Here is a 14,893-nt window from a genome sequence, read left to right as displayed (position 1 = left end):
GATAAAAACTATGTTGGGTTTCAAAGAGATGGTTGATTTCATTCCTAGCTAAAAGAGCAAAAATCTAGGATCACAGTGCCGGGGAGTTGCTAGAATGGATGCCGGCAGGCTCAACAAGCCCTCCATTTCCCAGGCTGTTCTCTGAAACGAGCCTGTCCCTGACAAGGAGCTAGCAAAGACAAGTCACTCCACACCACAGGCACACCCCGGATTCCAGACATGGGTGATGGTGAGGCAGCTGAGAATTACAGATTTACACACAACACAAACTGGCAGCAGGAACAGACGAAAATCCTTGTTGATGTTGCTGTTCTTGTTTCTCATGTAACACAGTTTTCATTCCCTAAAGCCAATGCACTAATTGCCAACTGAAAATAAGTCATCTCATCATCTTACTTGAATAAATACCAATAGTTCTTGAGCGTGACTGGAAAATTCAAGAAGCCCTATCTGGGCAGTGAAAACACATAACTATTTCTGTATCTTGCTCAGCAGAATACTTGCTAAATGAACTGCTTGAAAATGATAGTTCTCTAGGAACATTTTGGGCTTGGGGAAAGCATCTGCATAAACTGGGGGTTGCTTTGGGTCACGAGATCACTGGACTCCACTGAATTCTGAGTGTCCTTCCTTAGAAGAGGACTGACAAAAGCTGGGGACTTCGTGGTTGACAGATGAAATATGAAAAAACACTGGGGACAGGGACTGAAACCCGGATCCCTATGTAATCTCAAGCAAATCTGCATAGGGCTTACTTTTGTTGAGCTTTGAGGATTGTTGAGCTTTGAGGATTTCAGTTTTCACTCAAATTCCTTCTAGTTGGATATTTATGGAGATGACAGTTCTAAAAAACAATATCAAATGAGAGCTTGCAACCCTGCCAGTGGAACATAACCTGCTGGAAAGAAGTCAATATTCAGCATTGCTTAATGGAGAGAAAACGTGAATCTAGCAGCATTTCTTGACACTACCTTTGGGGAAAGAGCTCCCCACCGCTGCAGGTGTCTCCTTATGAGCAGTTCCCAAAGGTGAGCAGATGCAGGGGCAGTAACACCTCCTGGAGGGGCAGCTTCAACCCCTCCTGGCACTGCCAAGACCCCACACTCACTGCGGAGTGAGACTGAGAGAAAGGAAGAAGACAAGCCCAAATATTCCAGTAGAACACTGTATTTAAAGATGTTATGCTGCATTTGTGCTGGATATTTATAGCCGCAGAGCTGGGATGATGTCCATAGAAGAATTATTTTTATATGATCTCTAATATCTCATTTACTCTTCTCAGATTCTGCTAAGTAGCCAAGCTGGGGTGGTCTAACGAAAAAAAAGATAATACTCTGTAGCTAAAGCACTGCAGGCAAGTGTTGAATGTTCTGTAAAAACATAAACAGCTTCTTGCCTGCAAATCTTCTCTCCCTCAGATTTCTCATCTTTCACCCCTCAGTTCCCAAGATACTAGAATTTCCTCCATTCTGCGGTTACCTGGAGTTTTCTCATGGAAACAAGCACCAAACAGATTATGAAGAAAACAAACAATAGGCAAAAATCCCCTAAAAACAGCCCTTCGGCTTATTCCTCCCTATTCTTCCTGTGCAGGCTCAGAGCCAAAGATCCTCCAGTGACAGCTGAGGAGATCGGTGGTAAATGCAGTTAGCTGTTAGCAGAGGAAAAATCTTAAACAGCTTTTGATAAAAATTAAAGGTAAAAATTAAAAAAGGGCATAAACAAGTGACTTCTTTATTAGTTAACAATACAAACAACGTCCTGAAAATTAAGATGGGCAGTTTCTCTGACCCCATGGGAAAACCCTAGAATACAAAGCTTCTATCCCATGGCTGCCGTGACTTGTGGGTGGGATGGCAGGAAGGAAACCCCACGCCGTGACGAAACCTCAAGTCATCCGTCACGGGCATGTGCTCTCCCCTTGCCTGGAAGCACCTGGCCGAAGCTGAACAAGGAGGATATTCTGCCTTGGTCCGGCCGTGAGGAACAGCTTCCAGTGAGTGGCAGCTACAGACCTGCCAGGCCCAAACGGGCTGCACTTACCGAGCTTTTATGTCATTTGCCTCTGGCCATCCTTGCGAAGAGCGAGGATGAGTTTGCATGGTTTTCACAAAGACCTCCAAGAGATAAATAAAAACAAGTTTCTAGCTGGAAGAGGCAAAGAGCAGTGAGGTTAATTGAGCAATCCAGCCTCTCACCGCAAGGTCACGGGAGAGGCAGGGACAGAATCCGCAGCAGCTGGTTGCAGTCCCGTGGTCTCAGCACGAAAGGTATCTTCCAGTGATCTCCCGGACAGGTTTGCCTTGCCCAGGGGCATTCAACGAGAGACCAAACTCTTCTACGTGCCCCTGCTACAGGAGCTGCACGGATGTGCACAGAAGGTTGTTTCGGTGACAGCCTTCGGGGCTGCTTGCAGAGCTCCTCTGTCTTACTGCCTTGTTTGGTTTTAGGCTCTTCCCAACTTTTAGTTTAAGCTGAAGGCTCCGGTTCATTGTTTCTCAGCAATAAACTGGTTTCCCTAAGAAGACTAATCAAAGTTTGATGAGGCCCTTGTGCAATGGAAAGACTGATGAGATATATTAAAGGGTAGGTGTGGGGCAAAAGTGAAGATAAGAGCAAAAACTCCCACCGAGTTCAATGGAACTGTGATTGTTGTTTTTATGCATATCTTTTCCCAGGGCTCTAGCTCACATTTTAGTGTATTTGTGTAACTACCTCAGTATCCTGGCAGACATTCATGGTAACATCTCCTATGCTTTGTTTAACTTCTCTGTGTTTGCCAATAACACCACGAAACGTTTTTCTGGCTGCAGCATGCCCTCATATCCATGCTCCACCAGGCTATGAAACCATAGCTTCCACTAAGAACTGGGCAGATTGAAGTAAATAAGACATTTTCTTTGTACACCACAGATAACTAAAACCTAGAACTCATCAGCCAGGCAGTCATCCAGACCAAGAACTTAACAAGCTCAAGGAAAAGGGTTAGAAATGCCGACAAATACAGCCTCCAAAGGAGCCTAGAGAGCTGTTGCCCAGGACATCCCCATGCTCACTGTCCTGCACCAGTGCTGCTCAGCTCAATTTAACCCCACAGAAGGGTGCCGTGCCCAGCCTCAGCACTGCCAGCCCAGCCCCACGTAGTATGTCCATCCACACGTGGGATGAAAGTGATGGTTTTGGTGGCAAGAGCTGGGAGAAGGGCAGGGGAGAGTGGCAGGCAGGCAGGAGTCACCATGTGAGAACAGAAAGCTCTCAGTGATACTTGCTTTCTTACTCGTGAAATTCTTCAGCAGTGGAGATGCCGCAGCCCCCCGAGGCAGACAGTTCTAGGATTCAATGTCAGTGCTGCTGGGAAGCTTTCTTCACTTTCTAATGGTAAACTTTTGGCAAACATATTACATGTCATGCTGGTCTCTGAAGCAAAAATGAGCCATAACGTGAGGAAGTGGACTGACCCACACGTTCCTGCAGCAAGGTTTTTGTGCTGTCCCCTGGGCCACCCAGGACCGCTGCTATCAGGCTCAACAGCCCAGCAGGTGACCTTCAGACCCGATCTGAAAGGGCAGTTCGTAGGCTGCCACGAAAATAAAGCAGTTTGCACCAGTTGCCAGACAGCGGGGCAGCTTTTCCAGCTGATTCTCTGCCTTATTACGTAAAATTTACTGTTTGCTTATTGCCCTCTGCTACCCTCTGCATGAATTAGCCATTACGGACTAGAACAGAAATTATTACTGAAAGTTCAATCAGAGCTAACTGGTTTTTAATCCATCATCATGTTCAGGTCAAAGTGCGTTAACCTGCTTGGGCTGCTGGAAGGGATTTCATTGACAAACGCGGTGCAACCCAACAGCATCACGGACAGGGGGCAGCGGCCAGAAGGTGAGAGGCATGGGGAAAACTGAGTCTGGACATCTCCAGTTCAGGTTTCACAAATGCTACAGTTAGGAGGAGACATTAAACATTGCTTCATCTACAAAGGAGGGTTTATATCCTACATGGCTTCATCTCTGTTCTGCTTCGGCTGACACAAGTCCCAGAGCTGTGGGTGCTGGTGATGTGAGGGCAGAGGTGACCCACACCATTCCCGTCCTGCAGAAACACGTCACCTCTGGCATGCTTGACACTCCCGGTCACAAGCCAGCCTGCAAGAAACGCCGCCAGCAGACAGTGCCCAAGGTTCGAAGCCTGTGAGCAGTGCTTGGGGCACTTTCGGGCAGAGTGGTATTGGGGAAGGAACTGCCTTATGGCATACAAATACTAAGGGATGGACCCACTGCAAAAATGAGTTCTTTACAGCAAGACCTGCCAACGAATGGGTTTCAAGCACTTGAAACTGCAAGAGCCTCCCAAAAAAAAACAACCAAACAACAACAACAAAAAACAACAGGTGGAAGGAGACATTCAATCAGTGCTTATTCCAGTCCTGTCGCACAGTCCGCAGTCTGCCCCACACTGATGGGTCTGAAGGCAGAGCTTAGGAGGCTCTGTGACACCACCAGACAGGTTCGTCACCAGGCTAGAGCTGTGTCCATCCCAAATTCCCATCAACACTGGGAAATATCCCAAAACACTGGGACCCAACATCCCAAACACTGGGACCTCACTGCACCACACACACTCTTGTGCTGCAAATGCTGCCTCCAAAATCCGGTCTCAACAAGCAGAGGAAAAAAAACAAGTTAGAATACATAAATCTGTAAGGCTGCCTGCAACCAGCAGCTGCTATAAAAAGATCCCTTTCACATCTCTTCTAGCCTCGCTCTATCAATCTATATATACCTGGATCTAACAGGAAGGTATTAGAAAAGTGGGACTCTTGGGAAAGGTGCACAGGCAAAGGTAATAGCCAACAGACATGCTGAAACATGGGAAATTCTGATTAAATATTGGATTTTTCATGACGATGGTCAAAAACGGGATCAAAGAGGTTATGAGATCTCCATTCTTGGAAATACTCTTAATTCAACTGAACAAAGTCCTGAGTAACCTGCTACAAACTGGCCCTGCTTGGAGCAGGAGGCTGGACTAGCTGACCTCCAGAGGTCCCTTCCATGCTAAAATACCCTACAATTTTTCCTGGGTATATCTGGGGCCACACCAAAGGACCTTAGTAAATATTAATACACATTTATAATACTCAAATGTGCACTGATGAAGAATGGAAGCAGGATGCTGGTGCTCAGCCAGGATAAACGACAGCGCTCCCCACCAAACACCCACCAAGGTCAGCACCTGCACCCGAGAGCTTTACGCTCAGAAACCTTCCCCGGGGCACTCTGTGAATGCTTCGGGCCCCATGGCCCCAGCACGTTCAGGGGAGTGCCGCACACCCCCTGCTCTGCTCCATGTCTGGGCTGCGTGGCTGGGGACAGCTGGGTCCTTGAATCCCCATCACAGTGACATCTTCTGGAGCAGGATGTGCTGGAAGAAAGATTACTGGGGAGAACAACTGGAAGCAAAAATCCTACAGGTTCTCAAAATGCAGTTCATTCTGCCTGAAGGGCTGAGGGCAATTTTTAGGGCACTTTCCTAACCTTAGAGAGCACTGTGAGAGACTGCAGTACTTACCTATACTAGAATAGCTGTGATCTGATGATTTAAAGTGATACCTATTGATGCCCAAAGGTATTTTCAGGCCCCTGCTTTCTTTGCTGAGTGTCTGTTTTCATGGGGTTGTTTTGCCAACTGCTGACAATCTGTTGAGAAATATCAGGGAACATGAAATCTGGAGGTGTATCAGTGTGCGAGCGTCCACCTCCGTGAAAATAACCCTCAGGAATGGCAATCAGCCAGAGATGCAGTTTGAAGCCAGCTAAGATACAAATAAATATTCATGTCAGTGGAGGATTTGAGATTTAATGCCATTCTGCTAATGCAGATAAATATTCTGATTCCCTTGGCTTCTGTAGATTAAGCCCAGTTTAAAAGAAAAATCTATACAATGCCATTCAAATCGCACTGCTGCTGCTGGGGGCTTGGGGAGCTGGGGCAGGGTTGTGATCCTAACCCCTAGAGAGCCAGATGAAATCCCTGTGATTCCAGCGTCCCCAGCGGGAGGCAGATTCGGCCACGCTTCCCGATGGACTCCGGACCACTGGAGTCCCTCCGCGACCCAGTTCACAGAGGAGCTGCAGGTAGTGAGCTAGAGCTAACCTGCTGCCACCACTGCCACCAGGTGAGAGCAGCAGTCCCACATCACCACCTACCTGGCTCCAAGCTGGCGTTCCTCTCCACTGACCGAGAAGCAACAGTCGTGCCTTGCCTCCACCACAAACTGTAGGGGCATCACGAGCAGAAGGGACCTCAGAAGTTATGCAAAGGGAAGCCCAGTGAAAGAAACTGATTCCCCTTTCTCTGCAGATCCACCAGCAAGAGGATAACCGTACCCTACGGGCCGCTCCCAAAACTTGTGACCAAGCACAGCGTCGGAGCACACAGCGGCCGGGCGCTAGCAGGTTAGTCACTGAGCTCGTCCCCGTTGCGAGTCAGCAGCCCGATTCACGTGCTACACAACAGGAGCTTTAAACTGTTCGCAACACACCTGCAGGCTTCATGGAAGGAAATGAGCAAGACAGCAGATGGACTAATTGTTTTGTTTTTCATCTTTTCTTTTTTTTTTTTAACTCTCAGCCTGCTTTACCTTCCTGCTTCTTATTTCTTCCATCCCGCTGTCAGAACAGAGCGTGCTGTGCCATATTTCATTTCTGTACATTTCTGCAGACTCGACAGCTTGCACTTTCTCTTCCCTCTTGTGGCTGGTTCTGAAAAGGCCCCTAAGAAAGGAAGGTGAGTGGTCCCGAAACTGGCCCAGCTCTGACGTTTGGGGCTGGCCGGACAGGGCCAAAGAGAAGGGCACAGGAAGAGCTCGTGCAGCCCCATGGCCGTGACAGCCCAGGGTCTTTTCCACAACCTTGCAGTACACTTAGCAAATCCCTTCCCTTACACATTAAATCTAAGGAATAGTGAATTGAGCAGGCTTCTGGCAAGACTTCCAAAGTAAAAGGCTCAGCTACCAGGATATAGATTTGAGGCATCAAAGTGCTCTGGAATTCAAGGTGCTCGGCACTCTTAGACATCAAACAAATTTTAAAAGGTAAATGAAGACAAATATAAACAGAGCCAGCACACTTAGGATTCCCAGTTAAGAAGCTAAAACTTACAGGAATGGCCACACCTGTTCAGCTCGTCGGCCTCTCTATGCTGTAAAACATACACTTGAGCTCACGGCTGTCAATGCATTTACTCCTGTGGTTAAAGACACAGTTATCCTAAGCTGAGCTTTCAAAAAATCCTGACAATTCTCACTCAAATGAGAATCCCTTAAAGACATGCAGACCACAAGTTTCGTCTTTGTGAGGAAAACTATTCACAAGTGAGAGTGCAACAGTTTGTTAGTGCAGGTACTTCTTAAAAAAGGGGGGAAAAGATGGCACATGCTCCAGCAGCCAGTGAGCCATCCCTCCTGTGAGCTCGGGAAGTTACTGACTGCTGCAGCAAAGTTTTTGCATGGTCTCAGTGCTCCTCTCCCTGCTGGACAGCGTGCCCAGCAGCTGGCAGGAGAGAAAGCCCAAATGCTGCACCGAAGTGGCAGCAGCAAGGATAAAGAGGAGCTCTGCCCCTATCCCAAGGGGCCTGATTTAACTCCAGAAGAAATGTGCAGTGCCCATCTCAGTTTGGGGTATCCTGCTCACCCTTACCAATCTCAAACCGCTCGGCCAGCGTGGGGTGTTCCCTCAGGCTAGGGCACAGTTATCAGACCCAACCCAGAGGGCTGGACGTGCAGACGGGCTATAGCAGGGCAACACGGGGAGCTTCAGGTTGCGACTGGCTTTGAAGGAAGCCCCATCCCACTTATTCTCCTCCCGTGAGTCTGGAGGTGGCTCATGCTCAGACAGACAAGACCATCCGGGCAAGCCTTCAGCTTGCAGGAGAGCCAGAAGCTGGAAAATGCTTGATCTGTGGAAGGCAATTCCTCTGCAAGCCTCGGCCGGGGAAGCTGCTGCAGGCACCTCTGTCAGGGGGCCCCCAGGAGCCTGCAGCCCCCTCAGCCCCGCTCCCCGCTGCTCCCCGCTCCCCGCACCTGCTGGGCACACCCGTGGGGCATTTTCCAGGCCATTTTCCAAGCTCCCTGGAGCTTCACGCCGAGCACACGGCAAGGGAGGCTTGGGCGCTTGGAAGGCAGGGGTTCGGCAGCTCGCTGGGAGGCCTGGGGAGCAGCTTGGGGGCTCTGCCCCATCCCTCCCGGCCTGCAGCCCCGTGCCGGTGCCCTGCCTGGCCTTAGCGGCTGCGGGGGGTAACAAAGCAAAGGACAGACCTTCTCGCCGGCCTCTTCCACGCTGGGGAGGCCGCGCTCGTCCTCCCGGCTGCGGCTGCCGGCGGGATGCTCGCAGCGCCTCAGCGGCTCCGCATCGCGCCGCTCGCCCGCGGACCCTTTCGGTTCTTCTCCCCCCCCTCCCTCGGCTCAGGGGGGGCCAGAAAGGGGCTGGGGAGGGGGAGACCTTTCTGTTGGTATTATTCTAATATATTCTGGGGGCTTGTGGTTCCTGCAAGCAGGCGGAAGTGAAACCCGTCCTCGCCCCCCTCCTCCTTCCGCGATGCTCCAGGGCTGGACGCGGCCCAGCAGCGGCGTGGGGATGCCTGGATGCGGCCCCCCAGGGCTGCCCCTGCCCCTGCTCCTGGGGATGTGGAACCGGGGAATTGGGGCTCAGTCACAGGCTGCCCCCACCTCCCCGAGGCCCTAACCCCACAGCCCCCCGCGGAGCTGGGAGCAGAGAGGCACCGAAAACGCAGCCGGCTGCCTGAGGGCAGCGGTAACCTCCCAGCTGGGAGCCTCTCCTCGGGTGGAAGCAGCCTTGCAGGACACTTCATCACGAGGAGCTGAGCAGACCCCAGCTTGCAGGGGTGCCACGAGTAGTGAGCATCTGGTGGCCTCAACCTCAAAGTGTCTCCACAGCCCCAGGAGGCTTGGTGGACCCATGCTGCCGTGTTTGATGCCACTCAGATCAGAAAATGAAGGCGAGCCTGGGCAGCCCTGTGCATACAGCAACTGATCCCTTGTTTAGGGCCGTACGGGTGCGTGGGTAGGTGGCACAGCCGCTGCTGGACTGCACGGCAGGAGTGACTCCCAACAGATGATGCAGACTTACACAGGAGATGACCGGGGCTCCCTTCTCTGAGGTCTCTGGTGCCTCTGCAGCAGCCACCTGCTGACAGCGCGGTGCTGGAACTCATCCCCTGTACAATTCTGGCCTTCCCCCTGCTTCCACGTGGGGAAAGTGAAGCACTCAGTGATGCTGACATCTACTTTGCCAGCTGCACGTTGAGGACCTGCTCTTCCGAATTTTACAGCTTCAGCACCGTGCTGAGCTTTGTGCGGCATGTTTCCTTCACATCCCACCAGCAGCAGGCTGCATCTGTCCCCCAGCCCCAGGGGGTCTGCAGCCTCCCCACCACATCTGGATGCCCACCCAGCTGTCAGCAGCAATGCCCTCTCGCAGGTGGGACTGGCCAGAAGATTGCACCTCATGCTAAGGAGCGCCGCCTGGACACACTGATTCATCCATTTGTGTCTTCCAGCTTAATTACTGCAACTCCCTATGCTTTGAAATAAACCACAGCTGCTGTAAAACACAGCAGATGTCTGCTTAGCAATGGAGATCAGCCTGGTGCTTTGCTCACCCTGCTTTCTTACTAAGTACAGGCTTGGTTTTCTGTTCGGATGTTCAAAGCCTTTCATAATCTTCTTCCATAGCTGGCTCCCGCTGGAACATGGCAGCCCCTGACAAAGGGGGTAAGACAAGACGGAGTTTAATCTTTCCCAGGCAGTATTCCTGAACTAGTTTTGCCTCACGGAGGTAGAAATAACCCAGATCCCATGGCGTTCAGAAGTAAAGGCAAAATTTCCCTCCTCAGCTTCATTTCTTCGCACAGAAACATGCAGAGAATGCCAGTACACAGTCCAGCAAATCCAAGCCCTATAAACTAATCAAGCTATTCCTCTTACGGGCTACATCGAAAGCAAGACAGAGAAGGAAACAGCTTTTTTCTATTTTAAAATACTTGGGAGGCACACAAGTCCCACAGAGATGGGAGCCATCTAAATATATATAAAGACATAGCTAGATAAATGAATCCATCTGTTGTAATCTAGCAGTTTCATAAAACCAATGAAAAAAATCGACAGTTTCATGAAACCACTAAAGTGCTATTGATACTTTCAAGTGTTTAAAATTCTTCTCAAATGTAGGAAATCAACCAGCCCCTATAGGATTCCTGAAATAAATGGAAAAGGAACAAGACCGTGCATGAAGCTGGTGCAAACAAATACACGGCGTAATTAAAGCAAATTGCCATTAACAATCTAACACAGACTATTACAAATCCCTCCTCGCTCCCCAAAATACATTTCTGACTTCCATGATGTGGCAGCACACACACACACACACCGCCACCCTTCTTCTGTCCCTGGGATCCCAAAGCACCTCGCAGATGGTGCTTGAGCGGCACCGCCCCACACCTCCACGCTACTTCTCCGCAGGGAAACCGAGAGGCGAAGCGCTTTGCTTGTCGCCTGACAGAAGCATTAAAACGGCCGGAAGGATGTAGGTGTCCTGTCTGCACATATGCCGTGCTCTCACTGCCATATAGCACTTCCAGGATGAGTCTGCTTGCAATTAGAGAAAGTTGTTCTTTTACAGACTGCGCTGAGCAATCCACTGACAGCTTTACAGGCAGAGAAGGGCAAAGAAATAGTGTTTTGCTTCAACCCAATGAGCGATGCCTTTTCTCAGCTCTGTGCCTGAAGAGCAGCATGGCAGCTAGCTCTGGAGCAGTGCTCGGTAAGACCCCACGAACTCACACCAGCTTCCATTTGTTTCAGGCGTTCCGTTTGGTGCAGCCAGGCGACAGGTATGGAAAGCCATTGAGCTGGACGAGGCCAGTGGAAAACCCTTGCAAGTGTTTCCCAGGAAATGTGCCCGCAGGCTCTGCTTCTACGCACCTCACTCCTTTCCCCTCGCCTCCTCGGGGCATTCACGCTCCCCATCTCAGCCATTTGTGGGCCAGTCCTGCTCCGAAGGGAACCAGAGGGCAAGAGACTGAGGGACGGGTGGTGAAGGAGATTTGACAGGCTACATCCTGAAACACTTCCTCGATGAAAGCACAGAGGTACCCCCAGGCCTCGGGGAGCTACCCAAATACACACGTCCAACACTGGTGTTCATTAAAAAGGCGCCAGCTGTCCCACTCCCTGGGTGGAGTTACTCTCGTCTGCAGGGAGATGTGAAACTATACAGCAGTCAGTCCTCGGGTCCATAACACAGCCCAGACCAGGTGTTACTGCACGCACAGAGCATTGCAGACCAAGTCCAGGGCTACCTTGTGGCTCCAGGCATCAACATTGCAACAACAGATGGAGCTGCAATGGTAGGTCACTTCTGGAGGTCGTGTCTTGGTTACCATTTGAAGTACTCTTCTATTTCCTTTTTTTCTTCTTCTTCCAGAAGTTGGTAAGTGATGTCTCACTTTTATTATCGGTATTTTATTAGTAAAATACTGTCAGTATGGATAAAAATTACAGATTTCCCCCCATAAATGTTGCAATACGAAAAAACAATCTGCTGTTAATAAAACAGAGACAAATTCCCAAAGGAAATGAATGCTCTTAAAAACCACAAACTCGAAGTAAAAAGCCACTCTGCTATATTTGAGGCAATTACAAAAGAAAAATGAAGAAGACTGTTTCTCCTCAAAACTTGGCAATTTTTATATCACGCTACTGATATTCTTAATGAAAAATGGTGCTTTTATTCACTGCCACTTCTTTTACTTTGGCCAGTGCTGTAGCCAAACATCTGCTTGTTGAGTTAGCGGAGTAAATTGATGGTTAGCAATGCACGAGTTTCCATAGGAGATCTCCACAGACGTTGCCAAAGAAAGTCCTGATCTAAAGCTTTGTAAGGATGCACCAAGGCAGGGAGAAGACTACGAAGAAAGAGAAAGGTCCAGACAAAGTGTCCGTGTAAATGTTCAGACAGGTTGAACTCTTCTCCTGAAAAGCCTCCATGGAGGATTTGGGATGGGTTTTCAGCTGAAGGCCTCCCAGAGCTCTTAGTGCAAGATTTACACTGACCACAAACAAACCCACTGTGACTGCAGAAAGCTGTGAGCACAGAAGTGAGGCCGAAAGTAACGGTGAGATGGCAGACAGCGTGCTGCTGGAAGGGTCTGCTCCTTTCTCTTCTCTCCTCTGACAGTGGTAGAGCAAAATTAATCATGATTATTACAGTCACACCTTCTAAGCCTCTTCTGCTAATATGACATGCATGCTGGCCCTTCTCTACAGCAGAAAAAATCTTAGGAGGCAAGACATCTACATCAAATATGTCCCGTTACACTGAATACTGTATATCCAGGAGTCAAGACACAAACCCCCGGAGGCCTGCTGTCCAAGCAGACACAATCCAGACAATCAGTAGCAAGTCTTCCAGGCTTACACTATCTGTACAGGATGGGCCAGGATAATTCAGAAGTGTCAGACTTCAGGACCTTCCAGGCGCAGGTACAGAGAAGGTATCAGCGTGTAGCCAGACCTGAGCAGCATTCCCACCAAACTCCCTTCCCTTCCTATTTGAAGGCAATCAATTGTCACACACCGGAGCTGAGACAAAAAATACAACCATTGACAGAAAATAGCATATTGGCTGAATAATGATTTCAAGGAGATCTGCAAGAAGCCACACAAATCCACGTGAAAATAGTCTGAGCATCCTCTAACGCAGGGCAGTTAGATCCAGCTGAAAACAACTCCTCATTTTTTAAGTGATAAAGAGTTTCTTGCAGGCAAACTATGCAGCCCTGAAGCCTGAATCTTCAGACTATCCACAGCCCAGGGCAGCGCAGAGAAAAAGAAGCAAGCTTCTCCAAAGTGGAGCCTGAGACCCAGAAGGGACTCCTGCCAAAGCAGCGAGGAAGCTTGGCTCCCAGGATGTTAGGAAGAACGGAGCGTTTTGTCTGATCGTGTGTACCTGCAGGAACACACCCCAGCCAGTTTTCAGCTCCAATGGGAACTGAAGGTTAATTATTTTCTGCCAGTATGGGGGACAGACTGGGAGTGTAACAGCACCGACACAGAAGCATGGCATGCAGCGTGGTACAAAAGATGTCAGCAGCAAGTTCGGTACCTCTTGGCATGTCCTGAAAATAAACCACCTCTGACTGCTGCTGGCTTGGCTTCTCAAACTCCTTTGGTTGGTGTTCAGCAACAGGACATAACTCCAGGCCTTGCACACTCTGTGCTGCTATTAATTGCTAGTGAAAAAGACATCCATCACAATGCACACCACAAGAATGAATAATTGTGCAACCATTTCCTGAGCAGTTCTTCCTTCCTACCACTGAGGGACAGTGTTTCCTACCTATAGACTGCTAAGAACAGCATATCTGCAAGTTCAGTTTTAATTAGCAATGGTTAATGCCTCCCTTTACTGCCTGAAGAGTTACTTTTTCCATGTCATGTGTGTTTAACAAGTTACTGTTTCAGGACAGTGAATTACAGCTCTGTCCTCATCTATGCAGGTAATTCACACAGCGGTAACCCAGCACGCTGATGCTCCTTAGTAGGTACTGACTCTGCCTCCATTTATACCAGGGACACTTCTGTCATCAGCCTCACTCAGAGTGAAGATTACATCTGCTCTTTTCAGAGACAAATCTTTGCTATTGGTCCTGCTTCTTCATGGATCTCTTGTGTTCTGGAAAATAATTTAATCAACCTGATAGACTCCACTACGTAACCTCTGAATTTGGGTTTCGGAAAATACCCACCCTCACCAGAAGGCAGCGTTAACTAACCCTTCCTAACAGGCTGTGGCTTACTTACAGAAAGTGAAGGTTTTATAGGAGGGTAGAGCAGAGATGCCTGGTTTTCCTTTCTTTCACACTCATGCAACTGAGAAATGTCCCTGAAGTAGTTGTGACGGTGACAACCGTCTAGAAGATCTGTAGCTGTACATCAAGCTGGCTTTGTGGCTGCACAACCAAAACACAGCCTCCCTGGGGTCTCTTCAGTGAGAGAAAGCACAAGGCACACCATATCCAGTTAATTATGAGCAACTTAAAATAAATAAATAAATAAAAGCCACCAGTCCCATGAACAGAAGGATGTCCAGATTCAGTATTTCACTGAACAGTACACCCAGCCTTATCTACACGGACAGTCCCATGCAATTAGCCCCCACTGCTGCTAGCAAGAGACATTGGTAAAGCCAAGTTCCAGATATTTTTACTACCTACCGTCTAACCCTGCCCTGTAATTAAGTGCAGAGCCCTGCAGATTTCTGCCTGATTAGCTGTTTCAACTAATGAGCGGCTCCAGCCTTAGCCAACACCAAGGGTGAATTACCTGCCACTCACCGGCTCTCTTTGTGGCCGCACGCAGCACGCCACAGGTGCAGAGCTGCGCTGCAGAGAGAGCACAAAGAGGAGAAGGGGCCCACGGACAGACCACGCATGGCTCCCCACACTTCAGTCCCACACACCTAATGGTTTGGATGGCTACACACATGGGAGCAAAACCGGATAGTTCCTGTACGGCCATTACCCGAGATATAAAATGTTTGACTTTTTAATTAAGATCTACAATATCGATGTCACAAAATGAGTCTGAAATTACAAGAGCGGGACATGATCTGATTGTAAAAAGCTCAGCTATTCAATTGAAGGCCAAGGCTCGGTCATAACCAGAGAAAAGTTAAGGTCAGGAGTCCAAGTTCAGGAGTGGAGAAAATAAGAAGCTGAAGGAAACATTATATCCTCCAATAATCCTTGCAGGAGATATGATTTCAGCATGAAAGGATGCAGTCCTGCTTTAAAGTTTCCAAGCAAAAATCGT

At 49.1% G+C, this 14,893-nt stretch overlaps 1 protein-coding gene across 2 annotated transcripts in view; it reads right to left on the bottom strand.

Annotated features, from left to right (window-relative positions):
- PAK3 (p21 (RAC1) activated kinase 3) overlaps positions 1-14,893 on the bottom strand; it is a 172,826-nt gene that overhangs the window by 110,287 nt on the left and 47,646 nt on the right. The window contains exon 1 of one of the 2 annotated variants that reach the window (XM_068696521.1): positions 8,318-8,555. The exons of the other annotated variant lie outside the window; for it this stretch is intronic. The gene's annotated coding sequence lies outside the window, so the exon portion shown is untranslated. Of the gene's footprint in view, positions 1-8,317; positions 8,556-14,893 lie in introns of those variants that run through there. 2 annotated transcript variants of the gene reach the window in all.

This window comes from Anas acuta, chromosome 13 (genome assembly GCF_963932015.1).
Source record: "Anas acuta chromosome 13, bAnaAcu1.1, whole genome shotgun sequence".
Taxonomy (NCBI): Eukaryota; Metazoa; Chordata; class Aves; order Anseriformes; family Anatidae; genus Anas; species Anas acuta.
This window is presented reverse-complemented; position numbering and strand designations above follow the sequence as displayed.